The following is a 22210-nucleotide window of genomic DNA, read 5'->3' as shown; positions in this document are numbered from 1 at the left end:
AGCTGGGAAGTTTGGCTGTTTTTAATGACAGCTTATGTTCTGCACAAACTAGCAAGCCAGAAGCGCTGGCAAAGCAGACCATACCAAACCAGCTCAGTCCTGCCTGCATCTTGGTGAAAGAAGTGTGATGGGGAACCAGAGGTCCGGACCAGGGTCTCATCTGAGCTCACGGGCGAGGCTAGAACAATTCCTGGCTCCCAGTCGGGCCATCAAGCTGCAACAGCTCATCGCTGCTCCAGCCGCACTCCTGATCCTCCATGCTGGAGTGCGACAGCGCAGCACGACGCTCCACCTGGCTCTCTGGACAACGAGTAAATGCAGCAGGTGCTTGGAGTGACCGTGACAGGGTCACGGGCCGGGGCAGAATCCAAATGCAGCGAGGCAGCTTGTGGGATCGGACAGCACATCTCGATCCTGACCCTACAAGCAAAGCTGGCATGACTGGCAGCGCTCCTTGGCCTGCTCAGCTCTGTCCATCACAGATTGCATCTCCACATTTCTGACCTACTGGCATGGCTACGTCAAACACCTGGCCTTACTGGAGCAGAGTAGAGGAGACAGAGCAATGCACAGGCACAAACCAGCGTAGGAAATGCCTACAACGTTTGGGCAGCACAAGTCGCTGCGGTTCTCTGCAGCCTGAATACAGTGCCACAGAGCTAGAGAGAGGCAGAAGGGACCACTCCTCTGTGCGGGCTGCCCCAGCTGGGAAGCTGGCAGAATGGTTCCCGGCAATGGAAAGCTGGATTCCTGGAAGACACCAGGTTGCCCTGTGGTGCGACCTGCCAGGCTGGGGGGGAAAAGGACCTGAAAACAGGATTTTGCCCATCTCGTACCCCTTGCTTTCCAGAGGAGAGAACACTTCCGCCTCCGAGAGCGGCTGGCTTGGAGCAGTGCCTGAGAAGGTTTATCCCAGGACAGAGAACAGTTGATCAGACGTCCATGTCCGCTGTCCCAGGATAAACCCTAAAACAGGTTCATAGGATAAAAAAAGTCCTAACAGTTTATCCTGGGAGATTGCAAAGTGTGCCTGAATGGTTATCCTGGGACTGCATGACTGAATCAACGGCAGGAAAGCAGCAGCGCATTCAGCCACTCAGGAACCCCGATTAGAAGAGCAACGTGTGTACACGCCGATCCCAGGATACTTCTGTTCTGGGACAAATACAGGCACAACTTGCCCAGGGACAAAGGAGATGCGTGTTCCTAGCCTTAGGGACTGACCCGGGCTCGCGGCTCCCATAATCCTCACAGCATCAGTGGGAGCGCACAGCGGACACGCTGGTCTGTAAGTGTTTCTAGCAGGCCCCCCGAGACCACCCGGCAGTGCCCGGGCAGGCCATGGCGTTCTGGACTTTTGGAAGCTACATCGAAGGGCTCCGAGACGAGCACGCGTGCAGCGCCGGAGCTGTCCGGCTGGCAGTCCAGGCAGTCTCTGTATTCCCATCCCTCGCAGCCACTTGCTGAACGAAAAGATTAGCTAGCTATTAGGGCCAGTAGGAGTCGGGTGAAACGAGAACTCTCCTTTTAGTGTCTGTCAGGATTAGGACTGAGCCGGCCAAAAAGCTGCTTTGTCACCGTCGCTCTCATCAGATCAGCAGGGAGCGTCCAGAGCTGCCTGTGCCATGGGCCGAGCGCCCTCTCTTTGCACCTTATCACCCTTGGCTCCAGGGACAGCAGAAAGCAAACTGCTTAGGACAAGCATGCCAAGAATTCATGCCACCCACTACCGTGGCAGCCGGTAATTTCTGCTAATTGCAAAGGGCGAGGGAGGTTGACAGGGCAACTCACAGAATGGCCTGTATAACAAAAGGGGGCTTGGAAGTATTTTAGCCTTTAGGCCTTACTCTTTGCTCTCCCCAGCCAGGATCCTTGGCTTTCAAGGATACAAATCTTTACCACTGAAAATGAGCTGCCTCTGACATCTGTGCCTTAAAGGTACCTCTGCTCCCACCCTAGATGCTCTGGACTAAATCTTCCAGACCTGCTAACAGCAGTACCTGAACAACCTACTCACGCCAGCCTTGGATTTGGAGATCCATTTTCTGCAATCAAACAGGCCAGCCCTCTGGGTTATCTGGGAAGGTCTCTTTGAAGTGCTTAGGAAGTGCTAATTCGCTCCATTGCTCTTGCAGGGAAACTAAGAGCAAAGTTCACTGCTTTGCATGCCATTCCCACTTCTAACCTTGTGTGTTGGGGATAAAAGGTCATCTCTAGAAGCAGGGAGCATCCTAAACCCAGTGGGGGTAGGCAGCCTGATCAGCCTGACTCTCCTGGAGCCAGCCGATAACCCACAACACTTTCCATGCCCCTGCAGAGGAACTGGGGCTCTGGGAGATGCACAAGCTCACCTGTCGGTGCCGTGCCTGTGTGCAGCGCTGGCAGGAGCGTCAGCACGGACAAGGGGATCACGGCTACCTCTGATCCCCGGGGGGTATCCAGACCTGCTCAGAGAAGGGCCCAGACAGCTGGAAGGCTGGCAGCTGGTCTACAATGGCAGCTCACCCCTGCTACAGACGATGCAGCTGCTTAGGATCAGGGAAGGAGGGAGAGGATGGCTTGGGGGAGCAGGGGGACGGCTTGCAGGAAAAAAAAAGAGCGTGTAGGACTCTGGGCAAGGTGAATTTATGCATGTTTCTGCCTTTACAAAGTAGACTGGACAGAGCTGCCCCCTTTGCAGGGGCTGAGGATTTGTTAAGCTCTGAGCTGCCCCGGGTGAAAAGGCCCTATTTAAACACTTGGCATCGTTGGCCTTGCCAAGCCCTTCTCCAAAAAGGAGAAGCCATGGGGAAGGCCCCGATCTCTTCCTGAGGGCCTGCCTGGGGAAAGAAAAGCTGCTTGGACACATGTCGTTTGCTTCTGACCCTTGTGCTGCTTTTGCCAGAGTTCACAGGAAAGGAAACCTGGAGGGGACAGCTTTCCTAAGAACCGGTCCAAGCCTCTCCCACCCCTAGGCCGCACTGTGGGGCTCTCTGGTGCAATGTCTCTTGCATCTGTTCAAGCTTCAAACCCCGTGCCTCGAGAAGACTTTACACAGCAAGGCCCGGGCCAAACACCCTTTGCTCCTGGAACGGACACCAGCTATGCCTCCCGGGTCCTGACGGCGTGCGTGTGCGCTTCCACCAATTCAGCGTGAACCCGTGGAGGGCAGCCCTCCCTCGCTCGGCAAGCTAACGGCTGCTGGGGACCAGGTCCGGGCAGCCCCGAGGCTGGTCTGAGCCGCATAGTAGCAGCCTGTTCCCAGCCTTCGCAAGAACATCTCAATTGCTTTCTTTGAAAGGGCAGCGGGTGGCTGCTCGGGGCCGGCTGGAATGCTTCAGGTAACCAGGCTGCAATCGCAGGTCACATTCCAGGACTGCTTTGCCTGGCAAGCACTAAAAAATGGTTTCCGTTGCCCTGGAGAATAATTAACTGAGCGCGTCATTAGTACCTGGAAACCATCGGCGCAAGAGATCCAGGGGACAGCTCAGCTGACTACTCCAGGACCCGCAGAAGCCAAAGCCAACTTCTCGATGATGCCCCTGGGCAGATGGATGGAGACACATAGGTGGCTCCTGATGCAAAACCCGCTGAGTCCGGGTCAGCAAAGCGTCCAGAGGGGACAGAGAGGCGCTTGTGGGGCACTTCAAGGAGGATGTGCCAGGAAGCACAAGGCAGGCAGGTCACAAGTGGCTCCCACTCTTGTGTGCTGACCTTGGACATGCCCCCCTCCCCTAATGAGACGGGGGCCGATGCCGTATGAGGGGGCAGAGGTAAAGTGTGCTGAGGTGCAAATAAAGCTGGAGACCTGGGGTGCCTGCATTTGTGACTATAAAGTCTCCTCACTGTAAAGCCTTCTCGAGGAGGGGAGAGCTTGGCCTGGGGGGCGAAGCTGGACCTGCTACAACCGACACTGCGCTAGAGAGCCCCGCAGTGCGGCCCGGGCCCCGGAGGGCCTGGATGCCAAGCTCCAGTGTCACTGCTGGGACAGAGGCCCTTCCGTAGGTCGTCAAAATGTTTCCCACGATCACATGTGCCCTCGGCTTGTGCAGCTCATGGGCCTCCCCCGCCCCTCCCCGCACCACACTGCTGCTGCTTCTCCAGGGCCGGCTGCACGAGGTTCAGACGCTGCTTGCGCTGGGACCGGCTGCTCCTGCTGAGTCACGAGTGGAAGGAAGCCAGCCAGGAAGGAGCGAGCCTCCCTTCCCTGGGCCAGGCTTTCGCTCTCCTATTGCTCCTTCTCTCCGTGCCCCCCTCCACAACCAGTCAGAGGTTGGGAAACACAGCCCGCGAGGCAGCATGAACTCTGCAGGTGCCTCTCTCCCGTTGTGCAAGCCGTTCCCGTCTGGCGGGAGTCACGCACCACACCAAGTTAGGCAACCCAGGAGTTCTCCGGGGGACTGCCTTGGTCCTCCAGGAAGCCACGGAGCGCAGCCGGCAGGCACCTGTGCCGGGACAGGATCCGGGGCGGGGGCATGAGCTACGCAAGCTGAGGGCATGCGCGATCGTGGGAAACATTTTGACGACCTACAAAAATGCCTCGGTTCCAGCGGCGATGCTGGAGCATTACGTCCAGTCCCTAAACAAGGGGCTCCGTTTTATTATCTGTTCCCTTCCAGCCTCTGGGGTCACTGCAGGTTTTGCTTGGCTCACTACTCTGAGCCCTCCGACTTCCTTGCCCCGATGTCCTTATTCAAAGGCAAAGGTAGTCTACAATTCGAGGTTTTTAAGCCTTTTATTGCAAACTGCTCACGTCTGAGTCACAGCCAGTGCAGCGATACCACTGACAGCAGCAATCAGCCGTGACAAATCGTGAGTCAGTCTGTTGCAGGGCTGGGTCGAGCCCCAAATGCAACACCGCCACGGCACCAGGAGTCTTCATTTGGCCTCCAGGATGATCAGCCCACTTCCATACCCCGACTCCTTTCCAGCGAAGCAGCCCGCCTGCCACACCTCAGTCTTGGAGTCCATCAGCGTAACATTGCTGGGGGCAAACGTGCCAAACAGCGAATTTTCCGGCATGTCCTTGCATTCCGGTTCCCGCCCTACCATGTGCTTGTTCATCGAGCGGCACTCGCCGCGTGCCAAGTTCCTGCAAACCTCCCCTCCGTATCCAAATGAAGAGGATGAAACTGCCACCCCCAGAAATGTCCAAACCTACCGAGAAACCCGGCTTGCCCCGACATGTCCTCCTGGGCAAGGTACGAGGTGTACGGGCTGCTGCCGTCGGAGCTGACACCCAAAATAGTTAATCATTCGCTTTGCAGAAAATGAAATGCTCAACACCAAATCCCTTTCTCTTTCACGCAATCAATACCACCTCCACCCTCCCACCCCAGGGCGCTCTCAGCCAAATGACAGGAAGTATTACAGTAGGAAATAAATATGCAGTGATCCCTCTAGTTTCTGAATTCTTCCCATACTTCTCATAGCTGGAAGTGGCCGCTCCTAACCGGCTACATAAACAAGCCTACCGACAGGAGCTTTGTTTTTTGGTTTTTGCCCTCTCGAATAAGAATGACTTGATTCTGATTGATGTTTTGGGATGTCGCTGAGCTCAGCGGAGCAAGAGGGAAGCATCTGAAAAATGCACCTGGCTGTGCCGAGAGCACGAGTGGCGGTTCCACATCCCAAAGCTCTGCGGGTGGCTGACCCGTCCTGCACAGAGCCGAGGGAATCGGCCGCCACAGGCTGCGGGGACTAGTCTTGAAGGATATGTCTAGGGGTAAAAAAGAGGTCGGAAGGAGCAGAGGGCCCCGGCTGCTGCCTGCTGGCTCTCTCCCGGCTGCCGCACGTGAAGCCTGCAACGCAGGACTGCAGAACGGCGATGCGTAGCAAGTCGTGGCCGTGCCCCCGGGGGTAAAAGCTCTCTCCTCCTGGTGTCAGTGAGCAAATCCCCATTTCATCCCGCTGCAAAGCCAACGTGACGGGCAGCTGGTGGTCGTCCCCTGCCTCCAGCCTTGCCGGCAGTCCCCTGCTAGGCATAACAGAGATGAAAAGAAAGGGCACCTGCTAATTCAGCTCTGTTCCCCAAGTGCAGCATTGTGTGAAGATGATCTACAAAGGCAGCGGGTGGCATCTGGCACGAGCATTTGACAGCAAGGCCCAGGGAGCCTTTGGCAGCAGCCAGTTGGTACGCTGCTCCCAGGAAGTGTGCAGTTTTCATTCGGACTCAGACCTGCCACGATGCCTAGGCAGGCCCGAGTGTTTCAACTCGGAGACGTGGGCACCACGAGGCAATGGCAGAGCTCCCCAGGAAGGAGTCCCCACGGCCAGGGTTTCACGACTCCCCATGAGGTACCGCGCCTCTTCCTGGCCTGATCTGGAGCGCGCGCCTGCAGCCCAGAGCCGAGGCGGCCTTCAGGAGGGGGGTGGGCTTGAGATGGGACTTGCGGCCACACACCCGCTTGGGGGTGGCTCCTTCTCGCGATGAGCTCATGCTTCCTTGGAACAGAGCAGGGCTGTTGGGGTGATGGCATTTACTCCTTGTCTGGGCAGAACAAAGCCGGCTCCATTCCTCTTTCACACTTCCTGCGGCAGGCGCTGACCAGCTGAATGAGCTATTGACACTTTTCCTGAGGGCTGCGCTTTTTTTGGTGGTTTATTTAAGACCTCCACATTTCTATGGTGCTGCACACAATGAACGGGAAGAGCGGCAAGGCCCCGCAGGCCCAGCCCTGGGCTGGGAGCCTTAAAGAGACAGCGGCAGGTACGGGTATGCCGCACTTGGGCTTGTTATGTGTCGAGGCCGATGCCTTTCCCTGCGGTGTTTGCAGTCCGAACCATTGCATCTTTTATGCTCTTGCAGGAGGATGTGGATCCGTCCCACGGTAGCAGCGAGAGGTTTATGGCCTGTTTAGGTGAGGGCGCCTATGCCAAGTTCTGCATGATCAAAGAGTCCCTACAATCAAAAGAGATATCCCCGCAAGCAATTACCACCTAGTTTCAACAGCCTAAGACAAGGGGAATCCAAGCAGCACCTATCTGAAGCTGCCCATGGTTTCAGCCTCTGTCCTGGGCTGCTATACCGCAGCGTAGCCGTCCGCTCGGGGTGTGACAAATTCACTCCCTGCAGCCATCGCAGCTTTTGCTGACAGAGCTAGCAAAGCCCCTGGGTGAAGATGCCACTTGGCTGGCAGCAGGCAGGATCTGGCAGCCACGGGAGCCTCATACCCCCACGGTCAGGAAAACCCCTAGGCTGGATGCAGCTCTGCCTCTATCGACCCATGTCTCACTTGCAGTTCCCGGCATCCAGCAGACGCTCTGGGACAAGGCCTTTGGAAGTCGCTGTCCACCGAGTACATCCGAGTCCTCTTGTTCTTCGCTGCCTCGTTTGCTTATCTGATTTCATTACAATTAGCCTTGTTTTGCTGCTTCTGTGAGCAGATGGTGTTTAGGAGAAAAGGAAAGCTAAAGCTCTTTCAAAAGATTTGGTCAACATGCCAAAGCAGAGCAGTTACACTCAGAGTGAGACACTTAATACCGAGCTGAAAAACTGGTGCTCTTCCTAGAAACCAGCCCAGGCTCCTCTTCCAAATCTGCGCTGCCCGGATTTCTCCCCCGTCCGTTTTCAGACGTTCAGTACCGCCATCCTCAGGGCAGAGCTTGGCTCTGCAATTCTGCCCTGAGAGTCAAGGACCCAGCCCCTTGCTCACAACTGAACCAGCTTTTTTACACGTCTCTGCTGCAAAAGCCAGGAGAGGAGCTGCCTGGATTTCACAAGTCGCTTTTCCCCAGCACGGAGGCTGCAGCTAGCTTTGGCATCCGCGGCTCCTGTAAACCCGCCAAGACATTCTGGCTGGGGCAAAAACAACAGGCTCTGTGTTCGTGGGGGAGGGAGCTGGAACGGGGCCCCGACTGTTGGGAGATGCAGGGGTGAGCGCTGCAAGTCCACTGCTAACAAAGCACCAAGTGTCAGCGTGACACTACCCAGCGTGACACGAGGGAGATGAGAGTAGCCTGCTGATGATGTCAGAGGCCTCGATGCAGCCGCTGACTTCATGCCATTCTCATTTCCCGACTTCATCAGCCCGTAAGCGCAGGTGAGGTCATGCTAAAAAGCCGGGAGTCTGCAGTGACCCGATGCCATGTCCCTAGCATATTTACAACCAAACTGCCCGCCTGTCTCCTGGTGGCAAGCAGCACCCAGCTCTGCGCCCGGCAGATGCATCCATCAAAATCGAGGGGATGAACACATTTACCTGGGGGTGGGTATCAGCTCACAAGCCACAACTATTCTCTGGCTTTGGCTCCGTGTTGCTCCTTTTAGAATAACCGGCCTGTTTTGATGTCCCTCTTTCTGGACATCCATTTCCCACATTTGTTTTAGTTCCAAGTACGTGGGAAAGCATCTGTGTTCCTGCAGCCCAAGATGGATAATGTGCATAAGTATGTAGAAACCAGGGCAGTTCAAGAGGCAGACAGGTGAAGACCCTGGAGAGACGCTCTCTCCAGAGGCCTATTTTCCTTCCCCTTGCAGCAAAGAGCTGTTTGCCAGGGAGAATCTGGCACACTCACAGATGGCATCTGCCAGTTAAATGATATAATTAAACAACACCTTATTGTCCAGGTTACTGGGTAAGCAGGAAAATTCTGCAGAAGAGAGCTGATTAGATCATCTGCATATGCTACAGCTAATAAACCTGAGGTCAAAGCACTCTGGTCCCTTCTCATGTCATTGTTAACAAGTCCATGGTGTCATGAACACGAGCCGTGGGCCAGAGCGGCTTTGCACAATTGTAACCTTTGTCCTACAGACCTCCGGGCCACGGCCTGTTCCAGTGCTGCAGCATTTCTATTTATATCCAGAATATACGAGTCAGTGAGGATGTGAAGCTAAATATTTGCCCAATGCTCGCTATCTGGCACAGCTGCTCAGGGGATCGGCTGTAGCTAGTCAGAAATTGGAAGGAAGCAGACGGCTGCTTCTTTTCTTGCGTGCACGTGTTCAGTATGGGTCAGCCAGCCCAGATACCACCCAGGTACGAGGGTCACTCCCCTGTCTTAGCTGCCTGCCTCCTACTCATCTCAGACTAAATAAATCAGGTTACGTTGCAACAAAGGAAATTTAAGTTGGACGGAGGAAGAGCGTTCTTGCTGTGAGGGTGGGCATACATCGGAGCGGACCGTCTAGAGAAGGTGCGGAGTCGCCCTCCTTGGAAGTTTTTCAGAGCAAGTTAGATGGACGCTCGTCTGGGATGCCTTGAGCCAGGGGGTTGAATAGGCGACCTCCTTACGTCCCTTCCAGCCATAATTTTCTATGATTCTACCATTTTGTTCCCTTAACGACCCACATTTCCAGCACTGCCAAGCTTCAATATTACTGCACGCTAGAATATACCTAAGTAGTTAAACTATGATGCCCCATGGCATAATGTAAGCTAGACCAGCAGTTTTCAACCTGTGGTCCACAGACCCCCCATGGGCCTGCAAGCTATGTCTAAGGGGTCTGTGAAAGACAAGGGTGATCTATCAAGAGTATGTGAATACCCACACTTACAATTAATTCACAGGGGTCTGCACCACCACCTGAAATTTTTTAGGGGTCCACAAATGAAAAAAGGTTGAAAACCATTGAGCTAGACCACGTTTCAGGTATCCAGGTTGTAGCCGTATTGATCTAGCTGCAAAAGGAATCAGAACTCGTGGAAGAGGGGACCTCTCTCATTAGACCAACTAGATTAGAGATGGGTTTTTTTGCAAAAATCTAGTTGGTTTAATAAAACAGATCGCCTCCGCCACAAGTTCTGACTCCATGGAGCTAGACCAATACTTAACCTTTGCTTTCAACACAACTAAAAAGGTTTTTAAGAGGGGCACGGGCAGCACTTGTGTCTGCTCCCCCCCTCCCTCGCAGGCACTTCAGCTGGCTTCAGTGGAGAGAGAAGGTACGCTGAACTCAGGGTCACCTGTGCAAAGTGCTGAGTACCCGGTGCTCCCAGTGTGCCGAGCCTCCGAAAACCACCCCTCAGAGTAAACTACCCACATCCTCCTCTCCTGCTGGGCTACAGCTGCAAACCAGGAAGCTCCTGGCTGGTATTTGGGAAGGAAGTGAGAACAGAAACATGAAACAGCTTTTTTTACGTGTGTGGATACAGGCACATGCACTGCCTGGCAGCCGTTGCAAGCCTGAAGCCTGATCTCGAGAGTAACTGTTGCCTTGCAAATCAGTCTGTAAACTACACCGCTGCTCCAGCGGCACTGCCTGCTGTGCAGGTGCTCACTGCTGCGCAATCATCGATAAGCGCTTTGAAGCGGCCCTCTCCCCACGGCCTTAAAAATCCCTGCACCTTTTCCTCTGTCCTACACCGTGACACGAACAAATTCATCCCTGTGAACTTCAGTATATGCTCCCAGGCTGTCCTGAACTGGCGCCTCGCAGGAGCCAGTGATGGGAGCAAGCAGATGAAGAACCAAGTGTGGACAGCCTGGATGGAGCTCCGTGCATGCCGCAGCCGGGGAGGAGGCTCATTAGTAACTCCACAGCAATACGGGCGTGTTCATTAAGCCGGAAGCCAGATGCCAGGAACTGCTGGAGGTAGGATGGTGTAAGTCAGAGCTGCAAGAGGAGCTGAAGGAAAAGGAAGTTTAGGCTAAGTATCAGGACGCTTCCTCTGAGAGTCTATTTTGCAGGCCGACAGGTCTGAGCTGGGAACAATTGCTGCTCAAGACACCAATAACAATAAGTGAGGGTCCAACCTTTAATGTGCAGTGGGGATCAGGTCTGCCCTGGACTGAGCATTTACACACACACCTGAAAGTGGCTTAGGATCTGTCCACAGGGCAGGCACGCTCCAAACGCGTATTTGGCCAAGAGACCTGAGACACAGTTGAGACATGAAGTGAAGTTGGCATCTTTTAAGACAACAAAAACTTTACCTTTCCCTCTCCCCTGGGCAGCTCCTGTGTGCAAGCTGTGTGGGAGGAAAGGTTTTGAAATGAATTGCAAATTCTCTAGAGATGAGCAAGAGCCTCGGAAGGGAAAACCCCTCCAAGTATGGCTGCCACACTCCTCTTCCTTTCCTAAAGCCTTAGAAGATGGAGGCCCGAGGTAAATGTCATGCAACTGCAAAGTTCTTATCTTTGACAGGAAGCAGCAACAGAGCAAGAAAGATGTACACAAGTCTGAGTTACAACCAAAAAAAAAAAAATACTAAGTCGCCTCGACCAGATGGGAGCAAGGCTGTCCTCTAGCCCCCGGGAAGGCTGAGCCCAAACTCAAGGTCCCTTCCAACCCGAATTTTCTCCAGTTCTATGAAAGCTGCACACCAGCCTGGGAGCAAAGCCCATCTGGAAGCCAGCACGCTGCCCTCCCTTTGAGCTGCTAGCAGCATTGTTGCACGTGCTGCCAAGCACATGGTACAAGGCAGGCCTTCCCCATTTCCTACACCCCAGAGCAGGCTGAGCTCCAGCACAGCCCCAGGGCATCAACCGAAGGGAGCTGCACAACTGAGAGCAGAGCCTGGGGATGCCAGCTGGAGCCAGCACAAGGTACAATGTCCTCCTTGTGCAGCTGCTGGGCCTGCTGCTGGAGGGCAGGGCTCCTGCAAGAGGCCTGCAGAGAACTGGGGCCCTGACAAACCTTCACTGGCACAACTGGGCCCTGACCCTGTGCCCATCGCGAGCACAGACTCAGCAAGGAGCTCGGCCATTTCCTAAACCGGGATGCAGGCCACAATTCTGCACTGAAACCCGGTGTTGGCAAACTCTCCCAAAGAAAGAAAGGAGGCAAAGCTGGCTATTCAAATGGGTTGTAAGCAGTTAAACCTGCTTTCCCCGCTACTGTTAGCACATGCTAGTACAAGGTTACCCAGGCTTTTGTTCTCTGCCAGCCTGCAGTTCCAGCTGAATGCCCCGCGCTAGTCAGCAACAGAGGAGAAAGGGAAGGTGCTGGAGGAATCAATGCGGGTGACTCAGCACGCAGCCCTCATCCCTCTGAATCAGTGCTGAGCCAGCATCCCGGCGTAGTGCTCAGTGGTTACAGCCCCTGTCCACACACTGTCCTCAGAGCATCCTGGTGGGCTGATGCTTTAGGACAAACAGTGCGTGAGAGAGATCTGCCGGAGACCTGAGCACCCAGCGAGCCAGTGAGTCAGCGGGGCCAGAGGAGACCTACCCACTTAGGTGAAAGCCACCCCCGCTCCACTTACGACTAACGCTGATGAAGCCCGATGGCCTTCCTTTGACACTGGGGGTTTTATCCTGCCAGCCTCCTTCCCATCTGCCTTGCAGGAAAATCTATAGGGCCCTCTAGCCGGTTCCCAAGCATCGAGTCACCATCCCTGAGTAGCTGCAGAGCCTGGTCATCCACGAGTCACATGAAGTCATTTGGAGCTCAGGGGCAGGGCAGCCCTCCCAGAGGACCCCTGCCTGCATGGCTCAGCACCAGGCTTGCTTGCTGACCTTTTGGAGCATGAGTCAAGGCACCTTTCCCTTGCAGGCTGATGGTAGCCAACTCCGGGGCTGCACGACCGCCGAGACAGATAGCTGGCTGCCTTACGTAGCGAGAGGCTCAGTGCAAGGTGGGAGCGGACAAGTTTCCTGCAGCCTCGGAAGTATAAGTATATAAGAGTGGCTATTAACAGGTTAAACGAAAGTTGGTGAAAGATTGGGCGGTGGGGGGCATCAGAGTCAGTCTTGCTCAAATACCTGTGCAAGTGCTGCCTATGGCCTCAATATTTACCAGCAAAGGGAGTCTTCAAAGCCAGAGCTTCTGACAAAACCACTGACTTCAGACAAAAAGCCCCATTTCTGAGTTTAGGGCAGTCAAGTCAGTGGCTTGATATGACTGTTCGTAGTCAAGCTGGGGGAAGCAGCATTCAGCTGATGCTGAGCAAACAGCCAGAGAAATGCTGACAAAGTCCTGGATGCACCTTGGTGAAGCACACAGCCACAGAAACATGCTCCGAGCATAGGCATGCCAAATCCACCCCGGGCTCTTCCATGCGATTGCACAGAGCTGCTATCCCGTTGGCTGCAGCGCGTGGGACCCGGCTTCCAAAAGCAGCTCATAAATCCCAGCGCGCTTTCTGGCTTTCATGAGCAATGCTTTGCGCATTGCACGTTCGTAAAAGTGCCCGGGATGACCGTCACTGCCTCTCCGGCCCGGAGCCTTCTGAACATGCTGCTCCTCGTGGCACCCGGCGGGTCAAGGCGCGCGGCGCTGCCATGGGGGGGTCAGACCCGCGGAGCCGGCTAACCTTTCCTGCACCCTCCACACAACGAGGGAGCTTCGCTTTTGTTTCCGAGTCTCTTCTGGTTTCTCTTACCCGCAGCTTCGCAGGGAAATGCTGTTGCCAGAAGGCAGCAAAAGCAGGCTCGGGGTACCAAAACAGACCTGTTCAAACCATCCTGCTTCATTTTTTCCTAAACCCTAATCTGACTTTTAAGAGGACCATTTCCATCAGCATTGACTTTCAAGCGAGTCTGCCACTATCTGCAGTGCAAACTCTCACACCCAAGAGACTGTTTCCCCTTGCTTTAAAATGCAGCAATAATTAGAGGGGAAAACTGTATAAAAATGGCACCTCTTTGCACAACGTATCTGCTCTTTATGGGTCTGGGCCGTATCTGTTGGTTTTATTGCCCAGCACACACAGTTTTGCTGGTGTTCACCACTGGGATGTGGCAGAGCTTTGGAACAATGAGCTAGAGCCTATTGCATCCACAATGCTGCGAGCCATGCTGATGAATAAATAGGGCTTAGGTTAAGGTGCATTTACAACACCAACTCTTAGAAAACCCACTTCAGCCAGCATGAGGGAATGGGAGAGAGGGGAAGGGTGTCATTCAGAGAAACCGGAGGGTCCCTGCACTTTCACCCACATGGCAGGGGCAGGGGCAGGGGAGACGGCGGTGAGCACGCTGTGCCCTTAGGCCCTGTCCCAGCTGCATCACAAGGATTGCAGGCATCCAAATCACAGAGGGCGGGCAGAGGGGTCTTCTGTCTCCCCAGCGAGTGAGTATTGAATGCTCTTCACGTGAAATGTGGGCCGGCACACTTGACTTACAGGCAAGGAGGTTTTTTCTGGAATAAGACGGCCAAAAGGACAGTCTCTGCCGCCTCGATGAAGGCAGGTCAAAGAAGCTCCTATGTATTTAAAATGCGGAACACATTTACCAATTCAGTGACAGGCGTTCTCTCTCCTTGCAGAGGGCGAGGGGTCCGGGACTGCCGACAGTGGCTGTTTGAAAACGCAGCTGACGCTTCAGACAGTCGGCCTTGCACAAGCCCCAGGCCGTGCTCCCCCCGAGCTCTGGCCAGCGCCGTGCACAGCGAGGGTCTCCTTTCCCCTCTCCGCTCACACGCCAGCCTGCCCTCCGGGTGCTCGGCCTCCAGGGATGTTACACAAGTCGCTGAACAAATGTCACCGGCTTGTCCAGACCCTGCCCTGAGATGGGCTCTGGGTTTGTTCCTGTCTATTTTTAGCAGGTTAATCACAGACTGGGCCAAAAAAAAAAAAAATTAGGGCAGAAGGCTGTCGGCACCCACTGCCTGCACCTTCCTCCTACTGGGAGAAAACGGCCTGCAACCTTGCATCACGCAGTGTCGGGGGCCACTCCGACGTCCTCCTACCCACTTTGCAGCTAACCCTGTGTCCCAGTGCCCCAAGCTCCCTGCTGTGCTCACACCCAGGTTTGGCAGCTGGCAGGGACGACTCCATCGCTGGAGTCCATCCCGAGGACAGGAGGGGAGGGCATTTAGCAGGCAGCAATGCTACAAGCTCTTTCATGGTCTGTCCTTTAGAACCGACCCCATGCAGACACCCCTAGATGCGTTGTCTGGGTGGGACAGGGGGAACCAGGGGAAAGGGGCAGCCATGGCACCCCTAGTCCTGTGGGTGATGAAGGGGAGGCATTTTTCCCACGCATTAATTCACTCCTGTTACTGCAGCTCCTTGGGAGGCTGGAACTCGAGCTGCCTCCTCACCTTAGCTCCCTTCCATCACGTGCCTCTGCCCGGTTACTGCAGGGCTGATCTGGGCTTGGCAACCCAGCGCCGCCCCTTCCACAACAGCCTGCTTCCTGGATGCCGGCCAAGCCGCTGCATTGTTCCCAGATGCGGACTTCGCTGGAAAGCCTGCTTCCTCGGAAAGGCTGCTCAGCATCTGCAAGGGCCCCGCACTGTCAGCCAGCCCTGCTGCTTCCTCAGAAAAGGCCTTCCGGGGTGCATGTTCGCACACACCTCCTTGATTTCCAGAGAGGAGCACTCTTTGCACTGTGAAGAAAGATCTTTCATCTGACATCATAGTTTCATAGCGCTTAGGGTCGGAAGGGACCTAAACAGATCATCAGGTCCGACCCCCCTACCGCAGCCGTGCCACGCTTGGGTGCAACGGGGCCAGCCCTGTTCGGGTGTTGGTTCTGCAGGAAATGGAAGTAGCTGCATCAAACCCAGGAGGAGAGAGTGGAACTATGAGACACTGATGGGAAAAGCTGTGGATGCATCTTCCCTCCAGCAGCTGAATCCCACATCCCACGTGCCATCTGGGCACCCCTCCCACCACATCTCTAAGGGCACTAAAGGACGTGGGATGTCACACACAACCAGCTGCAAGGTGCAGGCAATTGCTGAGCGGAGCCACTTGGACACAAGAACAGAGTAAACAATGAGAGCGACTGTGCCTCCGACAGGAGAGGTGCCGGTGCCCTGGAGAGAGGGCCTAGATAGCCTGTTTCTAAAGCAAGTTAAATATTGCAACACAGATTAAGTAATAAGCCAGACACAACTGTTAAGCCGTGGGCAAGATGTCCAGACACCAACTAAGACAACCACGAGCAGCGAGAGTTCAGCTGTTTCCACTCGCTGACCGACCTGGAGAATCCCTCAGTGACCCTATGTCGAGACAGCCCAAAGCCCTGGTAATGTCACAGCTTCATGTGGCAGCCCGGAGAGCTAATTAGAGCAACGAAGAAGGACAGCGGTGATACAACATGGAAGCAGGCAACACACACAATCTGGAAATCATTAAGGCCGGTGCGCCCTGCCTGTGAAACCGCCTTAGCATTGCCAGTACATTGTGCCTGGGTAATTTTGTGCTCCCACATTTCCCTGTTCTGTGTAGCCAGCAAAGCTTCAGAAAGGCAAAAGGGAGTTTTCTTCGAAACACAGATGGGAGCTTTATTCATACTGGGGAAATCTGGCCCCAAAGCTCCTCGTGGGCACTGGAAACCCCCAACGTTTTCCTCTGCAATAGCAAACAGCCCCATGGGTCCAGCTGCCTCACCCAGGAGGAATTTCAAGAGCTACTGGCCTCCGGAGAAGCCAGGGGTGGCGGTGCTAGCACACGGCATGCTGCAGAAGAAACTGCTCCCAGGAGCTGTTAAAAATGCTACACACCCAGGTTCCAAAAACAGGAAGCCAGGACGAGCAAACAGGCACTTCTCCTTGCCAGCCTGACTGGATCGGCACAGCGGCAGGTGCCTGCATAGTGCAAACACCGCTGGCTGGCCCTAAGTCCATCCAGGGGAAGACAATGTTAGCCAACTACTTTCATACATGAGGCCATCGTTGCAATATCACCGGCAACCTTGCTCAGCAGTAACTGCCTCCACATTAAATCCATGTACCAAGAGCCAAATGTCTTCCTAGCCAGCTTCGCACCCAGACATCAGGGTGCTTATACACATGCACCAGGAGTAAGGGGGTGCTTTAATTAGAGCAGCTCCAAGAGCCCCTCTATGCTCTAATTAAAGCGCCTGAAGCATCACGTGTATCAGCATCCTTGCGCTGAAAAATGCCAGCAGGGACATTTTAACTAAAGCTTATCAAGCGAGCTTTAGTTAAAGTGCCCCCACCACCATTTTTCTGGGCAGGAACGCTGATACACACGATGCTGGAGTCGGCTGGTGCATGGGAATGACCATGCTGCAGCAGACTCGATTAATCTAGCAGTAATCAGAGTGCATCGCAGCAGCCTCGCGGCTCGTGTACAGGCACCTAAGGATTTCACAGGGATAAAAGCAAAATCCATCCAGTAAAACCACTTGCACACAAGGCTGGTGCCATTCTCAACTGCAGCCAACAACCAGGTGACTTCTAAACTTGTATGCAAACCATTTCTCTGGCAGCATCTGCAGATTTTCAGCCTCAGTGCCCCCACGTGTGCTGCTCTCCAAGAATTCAAAACGTCCGTCCCAACACCACGCTGAGATGAGGGCTGATACCACGCAAGCAGTAGCATCTGTCCCTGCTCCTATGACCTGCTGCTGAAAAGGCAGACAGAGCGCGAGGGGATCCCACGTGCCAATGGCAAGGTGGAGACCAGAAGCCAGGGCTCAGCACTGCCAATGCAAGGCGCTAACCTGGCACTTGCTGAAACAGCTTCAACAGCAGAAAAAGCCTGAATGAAATGGTTAAGCCAGGCCAGTGGAATAAAGCCCACTCCCATGCTAGACCATTTGGCCCGAATCAATGATTACCAGCGAGATTTCTTGTTCATGCTTTGAAAACGGGCCGTGGAGAGCCAACTCCGGGTAATTCCACTATAAATGTCCGTGACCTTTTGCAGTGGTCGCATCACATGCCAATAAGGACTAATGCCTTTCTCATGTGTCCAGAGCACAGGGGCAGGCAAGCAGTCTCATGACTCTTTAGTGTTCGCTTGCCCTTCTCTTTGCATGCAAATCTTGTTTTTATTATGGAGACCTCTGCAAAGAGCCAAAAAAAAAAAAATTAAAAAATGGAGGTGCCCACAAGGAGCTCAAAATAGCCTGGCCGTCAAGGCCAGCCCCCTCAATTAAGTCAGCTGCACTCAAGGAAAAAAATGAAGAGGCTTGTTCCCTAAACAAGATGAAAATACGGCCTGACCGGTTCGATGACTCTTTTGCACTTGCTTCACCCATCAAAACGAGGGCGCGCACAGAAAAGGCCAGTCTCCATGTGACTGCAGCGTCTGTGCAGCTGTTTTCACACAACGCCGGGTCTTTTTGCTAATGCCGATGACTGCAACATCATGTGAGGATTTGCAACCAAGGAGCAACTCCCACATCAGGCTGTGGAATCTCAGTGCGACGGGGAAAGGAAGCAGGAGGTCACTTTCTTTTGTCTCTTTTACAGGAAATCAAGTCACGTTGGCCTGGCGTGAGCCCAAAAGTTAGCTAAGGACTGGGCAGTGTGAACGGTTTTGAAAGAGGCTGGCAACAAGACAGGGAGACTAAAAAAAAGGAACTTGGGCCCTGAACAAAGGGTTATACACTGAGACATGTGAGCGATGGCCATCAGGTAATAGCCGCCCTTCGGCCTCCTGATTATTTTGTAGGGCTTGCATTTAGATTCGGAGCTGCCCTCCTACACAACAGAGCATAAAAGCCATTTCAGCTGTCTCCCGGGTCTGTTTAGAAAGCGGCAGAAAATTTCTGCTGAAAGAGATGCCATATTTAGTAGTCTGCACCACAAAAAAATACGAGATGAATAGTTGCACTGTATATCTAACCAAAGCGGCTGCTACGCATCTGGGAATCCCAGCACTCACCTATCTAAGCACCTCTAATGCACAGACATGCTTACACACCTTGGCAGACAAGGCTCTTTGGGTAAATCTGATCTCTTTTAATAGACCAACTTAAATAGTTGGAACAAGTCTTTGCAAGCTTTCGGGTGCAAATACCCTTCATCAGGCTGAGGAGGCATCTGCTCTTGGTCTACACACCTTGGCCCCCATGTTGTTCAAGCTTTTAAGAATGAATTGATGCCGTCTTCCACACCCACTCTTCCCCCCACTGTTTTATTCCTAGACTGCAACAGGAACATGGGCTTTCCCAATTTTCAGCTCACACTCAGTTTCTCGAGTTTCACTGAACTTTGCCAAGCCTTTGCACCTGCTAACCTGATACCACACATAAATAAGGCCGAAGTATTTTTGCACAGAAACTCTGCAAGTTACTTGCTTTGGGGGGAAAAAAGGGCCATGCCAGCAACACTGCTCTGCCAAAAGCCCAACTGATTGTTTTTAAAACAGATTTGCATTCATCCTGGTACTATCTTCCCTGGGACACATCCATCTCTTGTGCTTATAGCCATGATTCGCAACCAGGGTGCAAGGGACCAGATTCTCTGACAGGTACCTCAAGGGTGAGGAGATAAGCAGATAAGGTAAATGGATAAGTGAGGTGTGAGACGATAAGCCAAGCAGATACATGTGGTCACAGGCCTGTCCCTGTCTGAATGATGCCCCACCCCCACTGCCTAGCCCCTCCACAAGGAAGTAAGAGCTGGAATATATAAATTAGTTTTATTTCAATTCACAGAAATCATGGAGGGGGCCTCAAGTCCAAAAAGGTTGAGATCCCCTGGCACGTCTACATGTGCACTGGTGCATTTTAGTTAATGCGCATTAAATATTGTACTTCTGTTGTGAGATGCTAGGAAAATGTGTCCGAGCCTGTCTTAATGAGCATTAACTTAAAGCAGCTTTTTTAGTGACATTCACTGTGTTAGCCTATTTTAATGCGTATTAACTAAATAGCACATTTTTAGTGATGCATTAAAAATAGGCTAATGCGCATTAAAGTGCATGTGTAGCTGGGCAGATAAGAGTATTTTTTAAGCAGGTGGCAGTGTCAGGTACCTGCAGGTATCTCAGCTGTCTAGTCCTTGGTAAGAAATTGTTTGTGTCAGTGCACTACACTCACAGGCAGTGAGGATCTCGCAGGGGCACAGAACAGCTTCTCCTAGAGCTGGACTCCGTGCCAAACGCCCAGAGGGAAGAGACTGTCCTCAGCCTTGGTAAGACGAGTCTTTCTGGGCCGAGAGGGTGGATCTTCTGCAGATGAGATCACGGAAGGACTGTCTGCACCTGGCCATGCTCCTGAAGAGCCCATGAGTGGGTACTTATTGCAGAATAAGACTGTTGTGTTCCCACTCAGTTTAACCCAGGTTTTAAGAAGTGGGTTATGCTGAACGGGAACACAGCAAGCTTATTGTGGAAGAGGAGCAGCCGCACATGAAGCTACCCAAGAATAGCAACTGTATCTCATTTTACACTCGAGCTTAATCAGCAACCACTTCTCAAGCATATATAAACCCTCAGACTGCCTGCCCACTGTTGCATCTGCCAGAGATAATGATGCCTCATTCCCTTAATTCGAAAGAAAGTTTACATAAGAACAGATTGATGTAGATTGAAGATACATTCCAAAGCATTTATAACTGCTCTTCTAAAAAGATATTAAAAGACGCACCACATTTAGATCCTGCTTTGCCTGGCAAGTGACTGGCTCGAGCCAACATCTTTATCTTGGTAAAGAGAAAAATTCAACCTGCTTTATTTTGCTTGCAAATGACTTCCGGTTTAAATAACAGCGAGCTCAGTGGCCTGATCCCAGGGCTGTGGCTGGCATTTATAGCACTGTTACCTTGATCCAGTTAGTGAGGCATCCGTTTTGCATCACAATAACGCCCACGGTTGCGAGAGAGAAAGACTTTATACTGGTGCAAGCTAGGAGGAGGCCAGGCTGCACCTGTGCCGCGTGTGCTCTGCAAACAGAAGCGATGCAGATCTGTGATGCATTTGTCCCTGTGTGAATGGACTTCCGAGCTCTGGGGGCAGCTGGCTACATGCTGGTCTGTCTCAAGTTTGAATCCAAAATGGATGGGAACTTCAAACTCGTCTGAGGTTTCTTAAATCGGGTCTCTCGTGACTTCTGTCCTGCCAGTTGGGAAATAAAGCCTCAACTCTCCAGTATTTTACTGGCTAAGCTGCTCGTTTCTACAGTTTCTTTACCTGCTGCCTCCAATACTGGAACAAAGCATTTGACTTGTAGCTGACGGCATGCCCTTGACATAGTTTTCTCTCTCCTTCTGATACTCTGCTTTCTGCATGTCCTTCTCCAGCATCTGATGAAGTGAATTTGGATTCACAAAAGCTTGTGCTCCCTCGCTCTATATATAACCTTATTTAGTTAGTCTATCAAGGTGCATATCCACTCTGCCTTCTCGCTCAAAGAGATCGGGAGCATTTCAGGATACCTCACTGGAAGTTTTTATACACCTGATGTTTCCCAATGAATAAATGATCAAAAAGGAGACGTGCTACTGAAAAGGTCCACGAGGCCTTGTCTTATCTTATACAAAACTCATTAGTGCTTACAGACGGCCAGCATACAACCACCCATCCACATGCACTCGAAATACTCACTAACGAGAAGCGACTGCCCTCCAGGGTTTTCCCTTAGCAGTAATTTGCCACTTCTGCTTCTGTACCTCTTGTATGAGCTTCAGTGTCTCCGAACAGTTCATTTGGTCTAGTACAGGAACGCCACCGGTCCTGCTATTTGCACTTTTCCCAACACTCCACGAGAGTGAAATTCAGAGAGTTTTCACTACAGACCCTGCAAAGCTGGAAGGTCGTATTTATTGGGGTTTTACAGAATCCCCTACCAAGGCAGGGGGTCATTTTACAGCCTGACAACAGTAGTGAGAGCAAAGTGAAGTTCTTGTTAACGACAGGCAATACCACAGGGACCCTTTTTTATAAAGCTGACAAGTAAGGGCTGACACGGGGAGCGAGTGCCTCAAGGTGAAGTGATTGCTCCGTGTCTGCAGAACCCCCTTGTACCCAAGCAGATCAACAGCAGCTTTCCAAATGACATGATGACAGGAACCAACATCCCCAAAGCCATTAGGGTCCTGTCCGTGCCATCGCAAAGGCTGTCTGACAGCTTGCTTGCTCTAGAAATGAAGGAGAGGGGCATGGGTTCTGCTAAAACGATCCTTCTGTACGTGTTTGGCAAAACCAGGAGGCCAGGCTCATTCTGGCACATGCGCAGACTTTGTGCCACCCCAAGACATCCAGGACAAAGATCCACAGACCCTTTATAGCCAGGATGGACCCTGAGGAGCACCACAGATCTCCCTGGGAACTCAGCCAGCCTGTGGCAGATGCAGATTTTGTGAGGCTGAGCTCTTCTGCGGCGCAGCTGTGGAAGAGGCGTAACCACAAAACACGCTTGATGAGGAGATGCAAGAGAGTTAAGGAGCTCCACAACTGGGACGTGGGTGTGCAGAGACAGGAGGAGGAAAAGGGATGTCCGGGAGGGCTAATGCAGCAAAGGAGCCAAATAAATCTACAGCCGGGTCCACAAACAAGAGTTGGGCTCCCACGTGCTACTACGGGGAGACTGAGGCTATGAGCTGCATGCTCCGCTGTTGCAGAAAGAGCAGTCAATCCAAGTCCTGTGGAAGAGCCACGTGGCACAGGCCGATCCAGCAAATGCTGCCCAAAGGCTCGCA

General features: G+C 53.0%; 1 protein-coding gene across 3 annotated transcripts in view; it reads right to left on the bottom strand.

Annotated features, from left to right (window-relative positions):
- The window catches only part of GNG7 (G protein subunit gamma 7), a 77749-nt gene that overhangs the window by 8444 nt on the left and 47095 nt on the right, over window positions 1-22210 (bottom strand). Inside the window, exons 1-2 of one of the 3 annotated variants that reach the window (XM_019538307.1) lie at window positions 14806-14811; window positions 10269-10274 (exon numbers count right to left, since the gene is read on the bottom strand). The exons of the other annotated variants lie outside the window; for them this stretch is intronic. The gene's annotated coding sequence lies outside the window, so the exon portion shown is untranslated. Of the gene's footprint in view, window positions 1-10268; window positions 10275-14805; window positions 14812-22210 lie in introns of those variants that run through there. 3 annotated transcript variants of the gene reach the window in all.

This window comes from Crocodylus porosus, unplaced genomic scaffold (assembly GCF_001723895.1).
Source record: "Crocodylus porosus isolate Cpor-Errol unplaced genomic scaffold, CroPor_comp1, whole genome shotgun sequence".
NCBI classification, from domain to species: Eukaryota; Metazoa; Chordata; order Crocodylia; family Crocodylidae; genus Crocodylus; species Crocodylus porosus.
This window is presented reverse-complemented; position numbering and strand designations above follow the sequence as displayed.